This window comes from Lygodium microphyllum, chromosome 7, assembly GCF_053477565.2.
Source record: "Lygodium microphyllum isolate KBCC chromosome 7, Lygodium_microphyllum_v1.1.10, whole genome shotgun sequence".
NCBI classification, from domain to species: domain Eukaryota; kingdom Viridiplantae; phylum Streptophyta; class Polypodiopsida; order Schizaeales; family Lygodiaceae; genus Lygodium; species Lygodium microphyllum.
In genome coordinates, this window is record NC_141141.1 from 111,990,338 (window position 1) to 112,012,880 (window position 22,543).

Below are 22,543 nucleotides of genomic sequence, written 5' to 3' on the forward strand. Positions count from 1 at the left end.
ACGGCCTTCAAGAGCGGGAGCTTCCAACAAGTACAGGAATAACTAAAGAGTAACAGTTCTACTACCTGCGCTATACGGGCCTTTCCACTGCGGAGCTCAAGGAGTTGGGTTTTTAGGAGCAGGAGTAGCCACTGCCACCACCACCAGTTGTTCCTCCTGTGATAGAGCGAAATGTCGAAGAGGGCCCAAACTTCGAGCAAGATGATGATGAAGAGCCACAAAGGATGCCGAGTCCGCCTCAACCCGAGATCCCACAGGAGGAACCTGCCGATGCCGAGCTACCTGAACACATAATTGCAGCAAGGAGAAGGAGGCAAGAGTTAGCAGAGGAGGCCCAACGCCGAGCGCGCATACTTCCACAACAACTTCCTGAGGAGCCCATGCCATTGAGAAATGATACACATCCTGTAGATTGGCCCCAAGAGTTGGTCATATGGCGCCAGAGAGAGCTACATAAGAGGCCATTCGAGCTTTCATTCGCTTTTCCACACTCCCTGGACCGGGCCCTACCTTTAGGAGTCGTAGCCAAGATCAAAGATCTGGCTAACGAACTCGCAAACAGATGGATGGAAGAGAGAAGCATGATAATGACTAGGTGGAGACAAGAGCCATGAGAATACTGGGAAGACAAGGTTGGTCTGGTTCCCAAATCCATCCAAGGCTACAAGGCATAGCCGAAATGGCGGAGGAGGATTCGGGACACCAATTTTGATGCCTGGACCGCATTTTGTAGCTCCCTCCCCGAAAAGCGTAATGATCCCATCTACATGCCCTACCCCCATAGGCATGGAGTGGATTACAACAGAGATTTGCATGGGGATTTTGACTTCCCGAGAATCTATAATGTAAATGCTAGAAGCCCGGAGGAGTGCTTAGTAATTAGGGTAGAAGATATGCTTCCCTCCATAAATCGTTTCCTTGTAGATTTCTCTTCCTGCCCCGACCAACATTCTTAACCACTTGTAATTACCTCCGACTTCTCAAATTCCTGCTACTCCAGAAACCGCAGAGGAAGCCCATCTCCCTCCACTCTTTTTTGATCTTAACCTAGGAATAGATAGTAGAGCCATGACGAGGTTGATGATGCACGCTATTCTCCTCCCAGCCTTCCGCTTAAAGCTATTAGAAAATATGAGTGACACCCGTTTTGCAAGGTGTAATCACCCCTTTTTGTCCACCACTCCTCTAAGAGCTAGAGCCAGTATTAAGGAATACCTACAAAGTCGCGCATTTTTATCACAATGCCTGCGATCGCCCCGTGACTAAATAGGTGCCCCATACCTTGCCCAATGTACTCTCCCTCATTCACCAAAAAAAAAAAGAAAAGAAAAGAAAAGAAAAGGAAAGAAAAGAAAAGAATAGAAAAGAAAAGGAAAGAAAAGAAAGTGCTTGCAGTCTTCATTCACTATTATGATGCACCATACTCACTGCATCTAGAGTCCTCTCTAGCCCCTCCCCCACTTCACACTTAGGGCACATCAAGGGCAGGACTTTCAGACCTGTCACCTTGAGTTTTGCACCGCACCTCAGAAGCCGCACAAACTGGGTCCTCAAGTGTGGGACATTACCAAGGGCTTGCCCAAGGCTAGACCCATCTCCCAGTTCCACTAGCACGGGCACCATGCACTACACAGTGAGACAGACACACCCCCTAGGAAGTGCACCACTTTTCTTGCAGGTTATGTTTATGTTTCAAGAATGGGCTGCTTGGCTGAAGGCGATCATCTACTACATCCTCCAATGACAAGGATTTTTTCCAGAAGTCGGACATGACCCCATTACTGCAACTTCAGGAGCTTCGCTGCGAAGGTTTCAATGGCTCAATAGATTTCATGTTGACAACCATCCGCCTAATGATGGGCTGCCAGTGGCATAGATCTTGGAACCTCACCGTCCGATGATCCATGCCCACTGCCTCAAGATCTACGGATCGCTTATTAGCACCACAAGCCTGAAGACTTTCAACTCAAAACTGAAGATCCTCTACTCCCAGACAAGGGTTTTTAGCCCAGGCCACGGCTTTTCAAGGCAAACAGCATTTGGGGGGTTTCTCCAGAATAAATCCCTCCAATACCATCCTCCTAAGGGACTGCTTATTGTTTCAAGCGTTTCGGATACTCAAAAGACGACCGGCTCCATAGGGGTGCCAGAATAGTGAGAAAGATGCCGAGAATCGTCAAGAAGACTAAAGCACGCTGGAATCTCTCCTGGTCATCTTCATCAAACTCCATCACCTCTCATTCACAAGCCTCAGTGTCCTCTACCCACCAGTTACACCTAGCAATAGCATCATCTATCCCACTACTTCCCACCACAGTGCCTTGGGATTGGCACTCGTCTAGGAGGGGGGTAATGTTAACCCCAACACGAAGAAAGCAAACGAAAGCGGAAAAGATGCAGGGCAAAGGCGAAAAAAAAGGTAGCTCGACTGAAGAAAGAAGAGGAAAAAATACCAAAAACGCAAGGGCAACCTTAAAAGTCCAAGGCAAATGCAGAAGGGGAAAGGCGCATTTTAAAATAAAAAGGCGCACCCTGAAATCTTGTAAAAGAGCGCCGGGCTCTCACCCGTGCAATTTGTAAATGTAGACAGGCGGTGGAAAGAAAGCTAGGAGGATAGACGAACAATGAGAAAAGGAGCCTAGGCTAATGGCCGGCCATGTAAAAAAAAGGGGGATGACCGCCCATGGAAATTAGGGCATGTATATAAAGTTAAAAAGTGAATGAGAAGCTCATTCTTGTGTGTGGCAAAAAGTAGCTCTCCTCTTCTTCTTGTTCTTGCTTGCTTGAGCTTGTGCTTGAGAGAGGGAGTGTGAGAGTGTGAGGGAGTGAGTGTGTGAGGGTGAGGGACCGTGGGGTGGAGAACCTCTCCATCTTCTCCTCTCTTTTTTTCTTCTCTTCTCTTCTCTTGTCTTGCTCACGGCAATGGAGCTTGGAGCTTGGAGTGGGAGGATTGAGCTTACTTGAAGCTTGCACTTGGATCGTGGAGCTACCGGAGTATGCGGGAGAGGAGGTAACTCGAACGGCACGGAGGTAAGCTCACTACACCCGTAGATATGGATGGCGCGTCGGTTATGTGAGAGGTAGCCATTTGTGCTCGGCTTGGAACGCTTGAAACAATAAGCGATCCCTGGGTCTTGGCAGTTGAGTGAAAGCTCCCACAATCCTCTATCCACCTTTCTAATTATCCATTGAAAATCCTGGCCATACTACCCTCAAGAAAATGGCCATGAGAAATCCACAAATAAAATTCTAGTAAACGTCCTGACCAAGGTAGTCTCTGCTTCGCGCACTGATTGGGATAACAAGTTGATGGCAGCCTTATGGGCTTACCGTCGAGCCTATAAAACGGTTGGAGGCTAGACACCTTTTAGGTTGACCTATGGAATTGAAGCAATTCTACTTGTAGAGTTCTTCGTTCCTAGCTTGAGGATCACACTTCACGAATTATGGGAAGGGAAGGAGGCATGGACGGAACATCTAGTTGAACTCGAATGTCTCTTGGAAACTCGACTTCTAGCTACCCATGCACTCATATGCGAGAAAGCACGACGCAAAAGCTCATTTGACAAGCATGTCAAGCAGGGCGACTTTGAACATGGAGACTTAGTGCTCTTGTACTCCATTAAGGGGCATAAACAGAAAATGAATTTTAAAGGTCTAGGGCCTTTCAAGGTTCGTGCCATCAGCCAAACTAGTAATGTCAAATTCGAGACTCTGGAAGGCGAGGGCATAGGCTTCTTCAATGGCAGTCGCATCAAGAAGTACTACCCTCCCACACATCCTCTGCATGAACCACCAAAGTTAGAACCCCCTATCAAGGTACGAGTAGCCACAATCATGGAGATTGACGATGAAGATGAGGAAGCCGTAGAACCTGCTTACTTCCGCATCACAGTCACTGCCAAGCAGACATGCACTTTCAATGCCTTGATCAATGAGGGAGTAGAATTCAATGTCTTAACCCACGATCATTGGACCCACATTGGTAAACCACAATTACAACCCATTACTACCAAACTAAGCCCATATGGGGGCCAATCATACGCACTCTTAAGGAAGTGAAAGGCCGCAGTTTCTATCGAGTTTGAGAGCATACCAATGATCTTTTACATGTTGCCAAACACTAAAGATGTAGGCATGGAGTCACTGCTAGGTCGAACCTTTAAAAAGCAAGCTCATTGCAATGTTGATTATGAGTCGTAGCGTATCCACCTAGCCATTGGCAATGTCTGCATAGTCGTAGCTTTCAGCAAGGGTTATGTGACTTCTACGAGATCTGCAAGGCTATCGATAGAAACACATGCAGCCAAGTCTAAGGAGGGGGGTTGTGACTTGTTACAACTTGCCAAGCCTCTACACCAGCAACTTGCTATGGCCAAAGCCAATGCCCATGAGCCCTAGTTCAGATGGGTACCTAAACATTAGAGCCTGCCACCGAGGAGCAATCGGCCACGCCTTTGCAAGGCTAAGAACACAACTTCAAAACGTAGGAGGCCAAGACAAAGCTATAGACAACGACGTATGGTCAAGCCGCGATGGGTTCCTAAGACCCTATTGCAAGTGCAAGGCTGTTATGAGGGTAATGCTTGGATATGGATCCCTAAGGCTAAAATAGCCAATGGCATTGACCAAACGCCACCCTCATGCTTAACCATACGTAGCCATACAACATGTCAAGACCTAAAGCTGCACAAGCCTTGAGACACCAAGCCCATAGAATCACAACTGATAATGCCCACGAAGATTGACCAAGTCTATTGGCTCAAATCTCAGCTTGCTACTCCCAAACCAGCACCACATAACTCTACCAAGACTCAGGAAGCTGCATCTACCAATAGTAATGCCCCATTAGTAGTCCAATCCCCGCCCATTGTGCGAGGGACCCAACCACAATCTCAAGAACAATCAAAACTGCAACCATCTCTCTAGTTCTATCAAACCCCAACCACCCCGCAGGCCTTAGATCCTCCTATGAGCGGAAATCATTCTTGACACTGGCCACAGATCTAGCTGAAGACATAGGAGATGACGTGATTACTTGCCTTAGATGCTTAGATGTGGCATTGTCGTTGGCTCTGAGCTATGACCGCTTGGACTTGGACCTATTGCAAGATCCCTTAGCAATTGAGGTTCATACGATGTCTTGTTCATGGGACACATTCGAATTCGCATTCATCAAAGCACCCCACTTAGCTGCTACAGAGTTGCTCAGCACTAAGATATCTAGAGAGCAAGCCATCAAACAATGTCTCATTACGTCATACAATAAGCGAGCTACTTTTGCTATCACTGACCAAGAAATCGAGGAGTTGAAATAGCTTGCTGAAACTGAATCCATATTCTTACGAAATTGGTACGATCTTAGATTGTAATGAGAACTCGAAGGGTGCCGAATAATGACCCACACTGAGCAACGATGTGCAATCAAGACATCGGAGTATGACCTAACTTATGTCGCTCCAACCTCATATAGGGTGTTAACAACTATTTGTGGCCGACCCATGGAAGAGCACATCAAAGGACACCCTTACCTTGATCACCTCCTGACCAAGGAAGAGCTACATATTGCTAGCCGTGTCGATTTTGGTGACTTCCTAATAGATGTCCTTACTTATATCACACACGTAGGCAACTAACCCTTCGATTTGGACCATGAAGCTCAGTTGGAGTACAATCCAGACTTCTATGCTTGGCTCATGCGAAAGTAAACACTTGACCCGTACGCTGAATGCCCTTGGCCCGCTAGCCTTCAATCCTAGGAAGGATTCTTCTCAAATCCGGAAGGGGAGGGGGTAAGGTGAGTCAAATTAGAACCAATCAAAATCAAGCAAATGCATTAACACATAAGAAAAAACACACTGCTATGAAAACCTCAGTCTACACTTAAATGCAGAAAGGAAAGTAACATGTTAACTTGCGATTGAGGAAAAATGTCACAAAAATTTTGAAATAAAGGGTGAAAGACTGAAAGGAAAGTTTATGTTGGAGCTTAAATGTTTTCATTCAACAAACATGAAGTCTTTCTTTTCAGAAAATAACTGTTTTGGAGGCACTAATGAGAATGATGGTTCATGACAAGAACGAAAGATGCCGCAACAAGATCGTGTTCACCGACTCCCTTTCACAGAGGAGGAGAGGATGCAGTATGACATCGGCTTAGAAAACCGTGCTTATAATTAGCTGAAATTCCGCAGTATCCACACAACCTTGAGAAGGTGGTAGCCAAGGAGGAGGCTGCAAGGAGAGCAGTGGAACAATGTAACCTCTCAAAGTACCTAGAGAAGTTTGCGCAAGAGCTTGATCACACAAAGTGTGTGGAATTTCTGAGAATGTACAACCCCAATCAAGAATGCGAAATGGTGACTATAGGAAGAGGGGAGAATACTAAACAGGTGTAGGTGCCATTGAACTAGGCCTTGGTGGAGAAGGCACTAGGGTTGGAACCTAAGGTGGAGAAGAAACATAAGAGAGATGTGTATGCTATGGTAAATATAAAGAGGAAGGATGTTTTGACAAACGAGGGCATTAGCATACAAGATATTCCCAATGTTGAGGCTGCATGCAGGAAAAATTGGTGCACTCACTCTTCTCCAGCCAGCGCCTTAACTCCCTCATGCATCGAATCAGTGTGCATGTGCTGGAGAATGTGGCAGCCCACACCTTGGAAGAGATAGACTAGAACAATTATGTGCGCATAACTATAGACCAAGCAGCCAAAGCACTAGCCCTGGGCAGTAGAGAGGCAAGTGGAGAGTCCCCAGTCTCTAAAAGTATTGAGAGGAAGAGACCTTCCTCGAAAGCCTCTTTCATCGGATATGGAAGCATGCTGACAGCCATCATCTAGGAGGCTGTAAAAGAAGCTTAGCAAAGGAGAAGAAGGAGAGGATGAGACTCCAGATAGGTCACCGATCCATCAGGAGAAAGAGCTATCGAGCAACAGGACAGAAACTAAGACAGAGAAGGAGGATCAGGAGGCTCAATCCAAAAGGAAAAAAGCAAAGAAGGCCACTAAAAAGACATCTCAGAAGAAGAAATAGGATGAGGGTAGGAAGAAGAAGGAAAAAGAAGATCTAGAGAGAGCCAAAAAGAAATCCCTAAGAGAGGCTGAAGAGAGGGAGAAGAAGAAAAAGTGAGAGGCAGAGGAATTGAAAGAGGAAGACAAAAAAGCCAAGAAGGAGTCAGAAAAAGAGGCTGAAGAGAGGAAGAAGAAAGAGAAGGAAGAAATTGAAAAGCTAGTAGAAGAATGAGGGAAAATAGAGGAAGAGAGAGAGAGAAGAGCTGCAAAAAAGGAGGCAGAGTTGAGGAGAAAGGAGGAGGAAGACATGGCCGAAGCAATTCACCAATCCATATAACAGCAAAGTCGACTCGATGACCTAGGGGCTTTAAGTCCGCCTAGGGATGAAAGACCTAGCTCAAGCACTCATGTACCCGAAGTCATATCGCCTGTGGTCATCAAAGGCAAGGACAAGGCTCCCATCCATCCCATCCCACCCCTCTTGGTGGCCACCGGCGAGGCAAACACTCTCACTCCAAGCATCCCTGCTAGTGCTAATGTAAACAAATTTGTGGCTTGGATGCAGTACTTCATTAATAAGGAAATGACCCAAGGAAAGAGTGCGGAGACTATGGCCGCTGGGCAGAAAAGACCGGCCACAGATGCTGAGTCTAGGCAAGATCCGAAACGCCAAAAGGTGGAAGTTTCGACCACTCCAATCCCTACTACTATGACACCACCGTGATGAATATGTTGTTGAGCTGCTCTCTTAGCTCTGCTAGAGAAGGAAAATGAGAAAAGAAAGATAGCGGTGGCCGAGTTGGAAGGGGAAAAGTAATTGGCAGCAACCTTCCAGCTTGAAAAGATAAAGCAAATAGCTATGCAACAAAAGGAGATATCTGATCTAAAATAGGAACTAACGGCCAAAGATGACAAGGAGGAAAGCTGGCGGCAATGACTCGAAGATGAAAATCAAGAGCTAGTGAAAATGCAGAGAGAGTATAAACTTTTAATCACCCAATATGACGATTTGGTAGCAAAAACAAATTGGATCATACAAGGTATGGAAGAGTTTGCCGCAAGGGAAGAAGAAAGGAAGCAAGAAGAAGAGCAACACCACAGAGAGATGGAAACCATGGCCAAAAAGTTGAGCCTTGAAAAAAAAGCACAGGAGAGAATGAGCAAGAAATTGGAAAATCAGGAGCAGAGACTCATAGCCCTGGTATAAAGACAAGGAGAAAGTATGGAGGAGATGAAAAAGAGAGTCGAAGAGTGGGCAGGCCAAAATAAACAAAGAGTGAAGACCTTGGTGCGTCGCCTGGCTCTTGTGGAAAAAGAGAAAGTCCTAGTAGAAAGTAGAGCAGAGGCAGCCCAAGTGGGCTTCAATACTCAACAACGAGCTTTCCTAAAAACTCTGATGGATCCACTCACACAGAGGAAGGGGAGTCCCTTGAGGTGGTAAAGAAGAAGCTGAGCATAGCACGTAGAGCTCTACAAGCACAGCTACACATGCCACCACAACCCGTTGCAGTTGGGATGAGCCTTGATGAACAATGCAAGTACCTATTGTTGGCCAGCCTAACCCCCCTAGAGACTGATGCACTGGGGTTTGTAGAGGAGGTATAGCAAGAAGATCACCAAAGGGGTGAAGCTTTGTTGACATGGGAAGATTCGAAGAAGAAGTGATCCCACAACCCCTTCACCCCACTCTGAAGAACAACATCACTTCACAAACACATCCCCAGAAAGAAAAACCGCCCTGAGGGAAAAGAGAAAGAAAATGGTGGAAGAAGCCAGACAGAGATTGAGGGCCAAGCCTATGGCACAGCTGTCCGCACCTCTTCTACCATGCCCAGGTGACATGCCAGCCAACTTCCATGCAAAACTCGTAGTCTGGGAGAGACAAGAAAAAGAGAAGCATCCCTTTAACTTCAGCTTTCTCCTTCCCAATGGCCTACGCAGAGTCCTTCCCCTTAAAGTAGTGGAAGAGGTGATCGGCGTTGGAAGCCAGTTAGGCCAACAATGACTGGAAGAAAGAGAGAAGAATCCCACCCTCTGGGGCACCAAGGATGCGGAGTATTGGAAAAATAAGGTTTTTGAAGTGCCTCGGTTTGTGCCCAGATAAGAGTGCCAGCCACTACGGCGGAGACACATTTGCGACAACAATGTGTTCTCTTGGAGGGCTTTTTGTAATACCCTCCCCTCCTCTAAGAGAAACAACCCCACTTTCATGGCGTATCCTCGTAGGGTAGGCATTGATTTTGATACAAACATCCATGGTCGCTATGACTTCCCCATCATATATAACCCTTGTACTACTACCTTAGCACAAGCCCTCACTTGCACCTCGGACAACCTAGATGCTACCATGACCCGCTTCATTGCTCACTTCTCCTCCTGTCCCGACCCCGCCTTCATTACCACATGCAACTACCTTAGGTTATTAAAAATCTTACTTAAGCAGGATCCCACCCTGGCAGAATGTGGTCTCCCCCCACTCTTTTTTTATCCTAATGCCATAGATAGCTGTGCAATGACCCACCTAATGATGTGAGCTAGCCTTCTACCTTTGTTTTGCCTCGCTATTCTCTAGGATATGAGTGACATCCAATTCACCCACTGTAACCACCCATTCCTCTCCACCACCTCTCTCCATGTTCACTTGAACCTTAAGGGTTACATGAAGAGCTGGAAATTTTTGAGTCACTTGATTAAATCCCCTTCCCCACCATATTTTGATGATGATAACTAGTAATTCGCTGCTGCCTGAATCATGTAACTCAACAAGCCAAAAAAATAAAAAAATAAAAAAAAGAAAAGAGAAAGCCAAACACAAAGATAGCAAACAAATAACAATGAAAGGAGCACACGACATGTCCAAACACAAGTCACGACACATAGCTCACAGTCACTGTACCTAGGGGTCCTCAAGTTAGTCACACCTGGTGGCCTCAGTCGGCCAGCTCCGTTCTTAGCCCCCTTGCCCTTTTCGACTCCCCACTTCACGCTTAGGGCACCTCAAGGAAAGAGGACATACCTAGGGAGGTAACATTCACCTATGGTTAGACACACTGCACCTCCCTTTGCACAAATGGGGTCCTCAAGTGTGGGACATCACCTAGGCTTTCATGTGGTTAGACCCAACTCCCCATTCCACCAACACGAGCACAAAGCACTACACGGTGAGGTAGACACTCCCCTTAGGTAGAGCACTTCCTCCTTTCAGGTACAACAAGATGCTGCAAACCACTAACTTTGGAGGCCCCCATCATCCACTCGACACACCTTGGGTTCTCCATCCAAATCATTACCAAAGCTTCCCAATCAATGGAGTCCACATGTGGCCCTATCATCACCCCACCAGCCACTTGCCCAGAGCCTACCCTTCCACAACAAAGAGCTCGAAGTGACAAGGGACTAGCACCCGTCTCAGAGGGGGTAATGTTAACCTCAATCCGAGATGGCAGAATTACGAAGCAAAGAGCAAAAAAAGGATAGAAAAAGAGCAAATGCGCAGAGGCGGCCCCTAAAGCTAAGCTAAGGCAAAAAGCACAATTTTAAATGAAAGGCGCCTCAAATTACTCTAAAAGCTCTTGTAAAAGAGCACCGGGCTTCCTCCTGTGTCATTTGTAAAAGAATAGATGGGTGTAGGCTTAAGGCATGAGGCAAGAAGAGGGAAATAGGGAAAAGGACCTTGCCACAATCGGTGATGGGACCGAAAATGGACCGGCACTAGCTATGGCACTAGCCAGATCTCATGCACACAACAGACAACTCCACCACCACACGGCCTCGCGGGCCAAGAGCGTCTATAATAACTAAATGCACACTAAATACATCTAATATTGCGTTTGTAGCTAGATAAGAGTCCAATAGCACCTTCCCCAAAGCTCCTCAAAGGGGGTTATCCCACACATATTGGCAATAAGTGCCACATATCACATACATAGGAGGTACCCCATCGACTGATTGCCATGGCCCCACTATAGCTCTCCTACATCTTAGGGATTGACCCCTCAATGCGTTGCTCTTACATATAAACACATTTGTATAAGACTCCCCTCTTTTTTCAGCAAGATCCAGGAGATACCATGTTTCCTCACCAACAATTTTCCCCAAGAAATGAACGGCTAACCTACGACAAGGGGAATCTCACCCTCTCAAGCATGGGTCGAATATAATTCAAACAATTGCTATGCATTTCTAGGAGTTGATACCATACGTATGATCAATGCAATAGTGGATGTCTCATTGTGTACAAATAGTTATGTTTCGAAATCAGCCTATGTACTAGTATGCAAACAGTCTTTTCATGAATTCCAACTAATACGTATATGCTTCGTTGCAAGAATCTAGCACCAAGGTGGACCTTGTGCTACTAGATCCCTTATTTTCAAATAGGCCATTTTCTAAATACCATGCATAGAAAAAACAATCAGAATTTGTATTATTTCAGCCCTCAAATTGTTGCACAAAAGCCTCCTCCCCCTCACCGTTTAGGTTTTGCTTCGTTGCATAGGTGTATAGTGTTGGGGGTAAAGGTGCCTCCACCTAGCCGCCCGTGTATTACTACACTGACAGTCACTGCCACTGCACACTATAGGTGGCAAGCGCCCGTCACCTCACTTTATTTTTTATTCTTTTAGTGACAGTTTGAATAAAGGAAGGCCTGGTCACACATTGTGACTATTGGAGTTTCCATTTCCAGTCTCTCCCTTTCTTGCTCTTGCTCTCCCGCCATAGCTCTCGAGCCCAACCTTCGATCCGTCGCTCCCTTTCAACTGGTATCAGATCTTTGCTTTCTGACTCTTGAGCTTGATTCGTGGCATTCTCAGCATCCCATCGACTCCCTACTTGCATTGGGTCTCCTTCCCGGTAGCCATATCCGACTCCTTCGAGCTCCCATCACTCCCCGGCTTCCCGAGCACCTTCCTTATTACATCAGAGGTATTTGATCATTTTCTTTAGGGTTTACTTTAGTTCTCAGGTCTCACAGGCTGTAAACAAGATTGGGGCAGCCACCATTGAAGCTCCCTTGCTTCATATCTCACTTGCCTTTGAACAAGACTTGCTGGAGCTTGTTTGAGGCCTTCCTTGGCTTTAACCGGACCCCTCCGAAGCTTGGCTACCATTTTTTGCAACCCCAAGACCAGCATTTATAGTTGGTGGAATCACATAGCCCTCCCATATGTGTCTTCAGCATTGACAGTCACAACAGCAGCTCTCCCCCTCCATTGGCACTTGGAAAGGCTCCATTTCGGGCATATGAACATGCTTTGATGGTTGGTTTTGATGGTTGATGTGTTGGCATAGCATTTGGACTGATTTAACACTGTTTTGGGAATGTCATAACATTCCACATGCAGTTTATGACAGTGTTACATTGACATTTGATGCTATAGCTTGTTTGGCATTGTCATTTGATGCCTGGTTGGTCTCGTTTGATGCCCGGATGTTAGGGGAATGTATGCCTATTGTTTGGCAACCATTTGGAGCTGATTTTGGTGCTGAAATTCTCATTTTTGAACAGTAAATCACTATTGTACACAGTTGGGCTGAAGTCATTTTACTCATGTATACTTATGCCTATGCTTTTTGGGCTATGTTTCAGACATATATGGTGATGTATTGACACTTGGGTTTCGACATAGAGCTTGGTTTTGATTCAGGATCATTGGTTGATCTTGAGCTCAATTTGCAAAGCATTTGGATACTCCGTCTTGGATATACTTATGGCATGTATGTTGCTTATGTCTGACCGGTTTCGACATGCTTTAGCCTATGCCATTACTACATGCTAGTTACATTGTTTGGAGCCTATTGCTACTGGAGCTCAGTCTTGGCTTGACCTTGGATTCTCGGAGCTTACTTGAGCTATTTATTGGCTTGCTAGAGTTGTATCTTGGGATGTACTTGATGTCTTACATGCTTATGGATGCTACATACGGATGCTCTACTGCCTACATGTTCGGGATGTACTATTGATGTATTGTCTTGGACTTATGTCATTGGCACTGTGTCTTGCCTTGACTTGAGCTCTTGAGCTCGTACATACGGCTTTTGTGCCAGTGGGAGCATTCTTGAATGCTTATCAGACATTGAGCAGGTGGTACTTTTATGCATTGAGCCGTTACATGCTATTGAGCAGTTACAGACACTTGAGACTTTGGGACTTCTTACCTTTTGGGATGATACATCATATGTCTTGGTTCACTGTATGCTTGTGAGCTAAGTCTCAGTTTTGGATCCGTATCTTTGTGAACTGACACCTACTTGTGTCAAGTTTTGGTAGTGGCAGGAACACTTTGCCTCGTTGCTTGGGGGTGTGCCTACTCAGTGGTGGTAGATGTTTGTATGACATACTTGGGTGTTAGATTCATGCTTATCGACTGTCATATGCTTATGCTATGCCCGCATGATGCCGGCTTTGGTCTTGGCAGTATCTGATTGCCTTGGGATCCGATTTTGGCACTGTTAGCTCTCTTTTAAAATTTATTACAGAAAGCATATATGTATGGACTGACATGGATTTTTCATGTTGAAACACTCTGAAATGGTGTATTTTCACTAGTACTTGGTGGACAGTAGCTTTGGTTCCACTTTCTTTGCCATTTTTCCTCGATTTTGGTGATTTTTTGGTCATTTTTTGCAGTAAACAGCAAACTGTTTTGAATTGTCTACAGTCTTCTAGCTTGCATTATGGCGAGTTCGTCCACTGATCATGCTATTTTCAACATCACTAAGCTTGATGGTACGAATTACTCTTATTGGAAGAGCCAGATTTGGTAGGTGTTGGTGCACAAATCATAGGTCAAACCTTTGAGGTTAAGCGGGCATCCGCCTGCAACTATGCTAGATGAGGAATGGCTTGAGCTTGATGAGTTATGCAAGTCCACTATTGTATTGTCTCTCACAGAACAGGTTCACTATAATGTCTTTGAGGAAGAACAGAGTGCATGGCGGTTGTGGGAAAAGATAAAAAATCTCTATGACAAGAAAAGTCCAGCGATTCAGATGTATTGGGCTGAAGCAGCTTATGGATCTATGCATGAAGGAGAATGTGATTATGTCTGCTCACTTGAGCCAGTTCCATGCTATACTCAAGAACTTGACTTCGTAGGACATCACTTTTGCAGAGGATGTCACTCCTCTTTTCTTGCTTGGTACTCTTAATGAGTCATGGGATGTATTTCACACTGCATTATGTGCCTATAATGCTACCTTGAAATTATCTGATGTTGAGAGTGCTCTTCTGCAAGAAGAGGTTAACCATAAGAATTTGGATGCCTCTCGTGTGTCTCATGCTATGACAATTAGAGGCAGGAATGATGGATATGGAAAGCATGGCAGTGGTAGTGGTTGTGGACAGGATTTTCAGAAATCTCGGTCCAAGTCTCGTGGGAAGTCACGTAGCAAATCCCGTGGCAGGAATGCAAATGTTACTTGTCGCCATTGTGGGAAAAAGGGCCATATTAGGCCACAATGCCATGAATTGCGCAATGAAAGGTGCAAAGATAAGGGGAAAGACAAAGTGAAGGATAAGTCTTCTGATCGCGGCATAGTACTTGCAAAGTCTAGTGTTAAAATTGAAGAGATGAATGTTATGCAGCCTGAGAATGTTGATGATGATGATTATATCCTATTAGCTTCTTCTAGTGCTTCACAAATGATAGAGATACACTCTATGTATGCACAGTGTTGGCTCTTGGACTCAGTGCATCCTTTCATGTGACACCTTGCGGAGAGTGGTTTCATTCATACCGTACTGTTTCGGGTTCTGTGTTCTTGGGTGATGACAGCTCTCTTGATATTGTGGGCATTGGTGATGTTAGACTGCAGGTTCCTTATGGCAGCAGTTTTGTCATGCAGGATGTACATCATGTACCTGCTTTGACACACAGTCTCATGTCAGCTGGACAGCTTGATGACGCAGGATATCATGTATGTTTTGGAGACTCTGCATGGAAGATCACTCGTGGCAGACTTGTGATTGCGAGAGGTGCCAAGGCTGGTAGTCTCTACCCCTTGATTGTATCAGCTTCTTCCCTTGATCATGTTGTCTGTGGGTTCTATCCCACATGTATCTCTTTGGCATGCCCATTTGGGCCATATGTCTTTGAAGGGAATGAAAATGCTTTTTGGTTTGCAGTACTTACTGCCCCTTGATTATGCATGTTTTGATTCATGTGAGCATTGTCTTTATGGCAGGCAGACTAGGTCTACACATAAGAAGTCTGGTAGGCCATGCATGAGTGAGCCCTTGGAATTGGTACATTCGGATGTCTGTGGGCCCATGCCTTGTCAGTCTATGGGTGGTGCAAAGTATTTTGTTACGTTCATAGATGATTTTTCACGGATTGTTTGGGCTTATCCCATTAAGCTGAAATCCGATGTCTTGGCTGTGTTTCAGAGATGGCTTGCAATGGTTGAGAACCAGTCTGGGTATAGGCTAAAATGCCTAAGGACAGATAATGGGGGTAAGTATGTCTCACGTGCTTTTGAGCAGTTATGTGATGAGAGGGGTATTAAGCATTGGTTTGGCTGATCGGATGAATAGAACCATCCAGGATCATGTATGCAGTATGCTTAGCCATGCAGGCCTACCACAGAGCTTTTGGGCTGAGACAATTAGTACAGATGTGCATGTCATAAACAGATCACCCTCTAGTGGTTTGGATTTCTAGGTTGCAACCCTTCAGAGGCTATTGCATATATATGTCTTCATGTAGATCACCATGTAAAAACATAGTCTTTACATCCATCTGTATGAGCTCCATATCCTCAACTACAACCAAGCCCAAAATGGTTCTCAATGTAGTCATCTTGACTACAAGAGAGAAAATCTCATCAAAGTCAATTCCATGCTCCTGCTTGTACCCCTTTGAAACCAATCTTGCTTTGTACTTTGGTGAGGAACCAGAAGTGACCTTCATCTTGTAAACCCATTTGCAAAGGAGGTATGGACTGGAAAACCTCCCTCTTATGCGCATCTCCGTGTCTTTGGATGTGAGGCATGTTGCCATGTGCCCAGGGATAAGAGAAGTAAGCTGGATCCCAAGAGTGTCAAATGCATTTTCCTTGGTTATGGGGATGTAGGCGAGATGGGTTACCGTCTCTGGCATCCACAGGTGTGGAAAGTCATCCGCAGTCATGATGTAGTCTTCCATGAAGACAAAATGCATAGGCAACCTGAGAGAGTTGTTGAGATCCGCAGGGTCATATTTCAAGAGGAGCCGAGAGCTCCTGCACAGCTAGTTGGACAGCCTACAACTGCAGCAGATGCTCATGGTCAGGGTGTTGGACAGGCAACTGGGCAGGCAGCATAGCCGGTCTACTAGAGACAGACTTCCACCTGATAGATTTCAGCCCTTGATGCATTATATCTTGGTTACAGATGCAGGAGAGTCTTTCACTTATGATGAGGCTATGCACAGGGGTGACAGTCACTCTTGGGAGAGGGCTATGCAGTCTGAGATAGACTCCTTGCATAAGAATGACACTTGGGATTTGGTTTCCTTGCCTACGGGCAAGAAGGCTTTGCCATGCAAGTGGGTGTATAAGCTAAAAAGTACCCCTGGACACCCCAAGCTGGCATACAAGGCTAGATTGATAGCAAATGGTTTTAAGCATGAGCATGGTGTTGACTTTGATGAGGTCTTTTCTCTTGTGGTTAAGATGACCACCCTGCGCTTAGTCTTGGCTTTGGTTGCTCAGCTTGACTTGGATTTATACCAGATAGATGTCAAGATGGCTTTCTTACATGGGGACTTGCATGATGAGATTTATATGGAGTAGCCTAAGGGCTTTGGAGAACCTGGCAAGGAGCATCTAGTGTGCAAATTGAAGAAAAGTCTTTATGGCTTGAAACAGGCACCTAGGGAGTGGTATCATAAGTTTGATGCCTTTATGCAGTCACACGGCTACAACAGGAGTGCTATGGATCTGTGTCTTTACACGAAGAAAGCCCGTGATGGTTCTTTATTGATTTTGGTCCTCTACGTGGATGATATGCTGATAGAGCAGGGAAAGCTCATGATGAGATAGATGCTCTTAAGGCTCAGATCAAGAAGAGTTTTGAGATGAAAGATCTGGGACAGGCCGCTCACATACTTGGTATGCGCATTAGACGTGACAGGCATTGAGGACTCCTCTACTTGTCACATAGGGAGTACATTTAGAAAGTCCTTGAAAAGCGCTTCCGCATGCAGGACATAATGCCTATTGGCTGTCCATTGCCTTCTTATGTGAAGGTATCACAGGCTGATTATCTGCAGACAGATGAGCAGAGGGTCGATATGGCCAAGATTCCCTATGAATCCGTAGTGGGCAGTCTTATGTATGCCATGATAGCCACTCGTCCAGATATTGCCTTTGCAGTTGGTGTTGTGGCATGCTATATGGCTACACCTGGCAAGAAGCATTGGGATGTCGTGAAGGGTATCATGAGGTACTTGAAGGGCACTGCATATATGTGCATATGCTATGGTAGCCAGGATACAGGAGTCGTGGGGTACACTGACTCTAATTATGCAGGACATGTAGATAGTAGGAAGTCCACTTCTGGCTATGTATTCACATATGCTGGAGGTGTTGTTTCTTGGATGTCCAGGGTGCAGAAATGCATGGACCTTTCTACTACAGAGGCCGAGTATGTTGCAGCCACTGAGGCTTGCAAGGAGGCCATTTGGTTGGGTCATTTGGTTGCTGACCTTGGCATTGATGCTATCCCTATACTGCATTCGGATTCTATGAGTGCTATTCAGTTAGCCAAGAATCCGGTCTTCCATTCGAAGACGTAACACGTTGAGGTCAGGTATCACTTCATACGTGGGGTCGTTGAGGACAAGTCTGTTGATCTTGTCAAGATCTCGACGGGGACCAGAATCCTGCAGATTTGCTCAGAAAAGCCTCTCTACAGAGCGCTTTGCCTTCCTCAGGAGGTTGATGGGTGTGGGATGAGATGACGTCTTTCCTCATCCTGTTGTACATGTGTACATGTTGTACTGTCTTTTTTCTTTTTCTTTTCACTCCTCACTAGGGTAGATTCGCCTTTAAGTGGGAGGTTGTTGGGAGTAAAGGTGCCTCTGCCTAGCCGCCCGTGTATTACTACACTGACAGTCACTGCCATTGCACACTGCAAGTGGTGGGCGCCCATCATCATGACTTTATTCTTTATTCTTTTAGTGAAAGTTTGAATAAAGGAAGGCCCGGTCACACATTGTGACTATTGGAGTTCCCATTTCTAGTCTCTCCCTTTCTTGCTCTCGCTCTCCCGCCATAGCTCTCGAGTCCAATCTTCGATCCATCGCTCCCTTTCATATAGAGATTGTTTTTTCATGGTTTAATGTATAAAAAGAAATAAATCACACACTATGAAAAAAAGATAGGGAAAACTGAGGCCAAACCTCATGCTCTTCTTGATTCTCTTCTTGACTCTTCCCACATGAACCACTGCTTGGAAGAGAGAGAGGGAGGAGAGAGAAATACTAGTTTTTTATCTTCTGATTCGGGCAGCCATTGCAAAGACAGGCAATATGGAGCAAAGGAAGCAAGAAGATCACGCATCTAATCAGTTGGGGGTGTTATTCTTTGACCCCAATAGCATCTCCCTCTTGAAAACATTGCATAGACAAAGATGGCACCTTCATCTCCTTCACGGCCAAAAAAAATCCCCCCCTCAAAAATCAAATTTGAAGGGGCCCCCAAAAGTCACACTATTTGACATTTCCAAAGTCCATTTCCACTTGGCCATTTGGTCTCGGCCCTCCTTTCCGACCCAACTCCTGCATTTGGTCTCGGATTTGAAGTCTAAAAAATTATGGCAGTCCGTCTTAAAGTCCCACACTACCGGAGATCTCCAAATGTCTCGTTTGACAATCAGATAGATTATTAAAATTCCCCAACCGTCGCTCCGTGGGTCTTTAAAAGCACTTTTAGGACATTGTTGCTTAAAATCATGCTGATTGCAGCTGCCACCTTCGATGAAGTCTATTTTTCCCCTGAAATTTGGATTTTTTGGCTATTTTTAAGCACTTCTTAGTGTTCAAAAATCATATGTCATTGGCGACCACGGGATAGGGCGACTTAGAGTGTCGAATCCCATGAACAGATCTGCACAAAAACAATCAAAGGAAACATCAAGCTGATACAAAATAGATATGCATCAAAACACATCACAGCTCTCACCCTACCCCCTAACAAAACCAAGGCATGAAATCCACAAGGAGTAGGCCTAGCATAATTTGATAAGAGCCTAAGGCTAGTCACTAACCTACTGCCCCAACATAGCCAAGCTAAAAAGAACTATCAAAGAGGTCATCCTAAGTGGTGGTCTGAACTACCTACCTAAGGACAACTCAACTAGGAGCTCCTACTAGGCGAGGACTCCTATAGCCTGATCAACAAATATTATCTTTTAGCACATTGGTCCTTTAGCCTCTTATTTTCCATACTCGGGCGTATAAAAAGGAGGGAGCTAAGCGTAGTGACCCAAGGATAACAAGGCATCGGCCTCAGGTCCTGTCCTGGTACCCAAGAACCTACCAAGCCCTCGCGAGGCGACACTTAATCCTTTTCTAATGCTCACTTTTATTTTTGCTCCAACCTTCTCTTATTCTTAATTTTTCAGTTAGATGCCACCCCTAGGAAGACAAGGCATCGGCCCCGGGTCTACTCGTCCCGGGTACCTACCAGGCCTTCACAAGGTGATAAGCAACTGCTCAAAGATTTTTCTTTCTTTCCTTTTCTATATTTTTTTAAATAGGGGTTAGACCCCTTTTTACACACCTCTGTATATTCATAGATTTTCTCTCAGACATTTAGGGTTTTGCTTCTTTATATAATCATTTTAGTAGGCTTCTCTAACTGCCTCATACTAATAGGACCTCCTAGAATGGCCGCCTAGTAGGTTAGTAGAATAGGGTCACTAGAACTTCCTTCAAAAACATGTCTTTCAGTGCTTGACAATGCCTTTACAGGAGGCAATGACTACTCAGACCTCCCACAGACATACCGAACCTAAACCTGGAACCTCATGCCTTGATTTCTTGTCCGCAACAAACAAAAAGAAAGTACCCCCTTACACATGTATCGTTATTTGCTTAAGGGAAAAAAAACTCGGAAAGGGGACAAAACCACCTAGCATGGCCACAAGAAGCTCCTCTGCAACAAAGGCTCCCTCCAGCGACTTCATCAACCTGTATGATGCAATCACTAAAATAACAAACCATTAAACATACCTACACCAAACAGACATAGGGTCCTCTTGGTCTAAAGAAATAGCACATTTGTATTGCAAACTAACTAGCCCTCTTGGCCTAAAGAAATCAATCAAACCAGCTCTTATAGATCCCTCCTTGGAAGAAGGCAGATATACGAAAATACGCTCTATTCCAAGGAAAGAAATAGGGTTCTCAACCCCTAAACTAAATGCATCAAGTAGTGACCCATACCTCCTGCATATATATAGCAAGAGGCGTACACATAACATGTCGTTTTACCAACCTATGGGTCCAAGATAATAGTGGTAGATGGGTGTTGGCTACCCTCTGCATCACCCATATCAACCATCACCTGCCATATAACGCATGGTCTGATAACATTCCCCACAAACGACCAGGTCCTGTCTCATTATCAAGAGCAACATTCAGACTAGGACCACAGTTGAAGAAGAGGTCCTCTTCATAAGCAAAATTGGCTAGTGAATCCACAAACTGATTCCAAGAACATGGAATCAACTGAAGAGATACGCTCTCAACTTCATCAAGTAGGGTTATAACAGTTTGATGATACATATGAAGGCCAGGGTTCCGGACTATATATGTCTCATTGAGTTGATTTAAGATTAGCTGGGAATTCCCTTTTACTAACAATGATCAAATACCACCTTTCTTAGCAATATTTAGTCCTATAATCAAGGCTTTATACTCCGCCATGTTGTTAGTGAATCCTACCCCGAGATAAGTAGCTAATTTCATTGTAACTCTACATCGGGGATCTCGGATAACTACTCCAACACTCCCTTTTTTATTAGGGCCCCTGGATGCTCCATCAAAATATAATGTGTACGTCCACAATGGGTTTACACAGCCAGGCATCTAGAACTCCCCTATTCGTAATTATGATAGTCAAAATTCAACATATTGAGAGGATGAACTGATGGTTCCATCTCACCTTCATCATTAAAGACTATAGGGACGCTCGTCAAAATCTGCAAATAGTGATGACAAAAGACCTTAATCTCCCAAACGAATTTCCTTCATCTTGCTCAGTCACTTTATAGCCTTTACTCCACCAAATGAGCTTTCCATGATGATATCGATGCTCTAAGTATGGGTGTTCCAAATAAGGGATCAGTCCGATCCATCAACCTCTATCAATGTTTCCTTGTAGATGTTTGATCAATTGTGCATAGACCTGCAAGGCACTTATGTCATTAGCATAGTTAGAGATAATAAGGTTTAATCTTATTAAGATTAACCTTATTCTTAAACTCCACACCCTCAAGATTTGCCAATAATGCTATGGATTTATTCTTCCCAATCCAGAAAATCCTATAAGGACCGTCCCATTTGGGCTCCAGCTTTCCTGGAAATAATTCTCTACATGCATCATAGTACAACACTAGCTTTCCTTTCTTAAAAGTGTATTTTTTTACTTTTAGGTCATGAAGTTGCTTCATCCAACGCTTGGTCACCTCCTGATGTAGCAAGCTCTACAATTTAATCTCATCGAGGTGTGCCAAAGTCGTAAAGTGCTCTAAGAGGGCATCCCCATCACCTAAAGAATGATTGATCGCGAATCTTATCGTCGGCAGCTCGATCTCTAGAGGTAGGATGCACTCCTCTCCATATACTAGCTTGAATGGGGTGTGACCAGTAGCTCATTTGAACATCGTATTGTATGCCCACACTACCACATACACCTTTTTGTCCCAATCTCATTTATTTTTCGATACTACCTTAGACAGAATGCCCACAAGCTGCTTGTTGGTACTCTCAATCTGCCCATTGTCTTGTGGGTTATAGGGGGTTATTTTTTTATGCTTGATGTGCCAAGCCTCAGTCATGATTTTTATCACTTTGTTCAAAAAATGCGTCCCCCGGTCTGATACTATTTCTTTTGGCGGACCAAATTGACATACTATTTGCTCTAATAGGAAACTGGCAGTTTCATTTGTATCATATTTTCATGTTGCACATGCTTCCAACCACTTAGTAAAATAATCAGTCGCAATGATAATATATATTTTTGGTGCAATGGATGATGGAGTAATAGGGCCCACAAAGTCGATCCCCCACTTCTCGAACGGAAGGATCGCCATAATAGGAGTGAGTGGTCGCTTCCTATTCTCTCGGCTATCATGTTGTTGACAGATGTCACATCTTTTAACGTACTTGAATGCATCCTAGAAGATGGTGGGCCACCAATATCCCACCCTCAAGGCTTTTTGCGCAGCTAGCTGCCCAGCAAAATGACCTCCGTAAGCAAAGTCATGGCACTCTTCTAAGATGAAAGGGACCTCATCAAGCATTACGCATCGACAGTAGA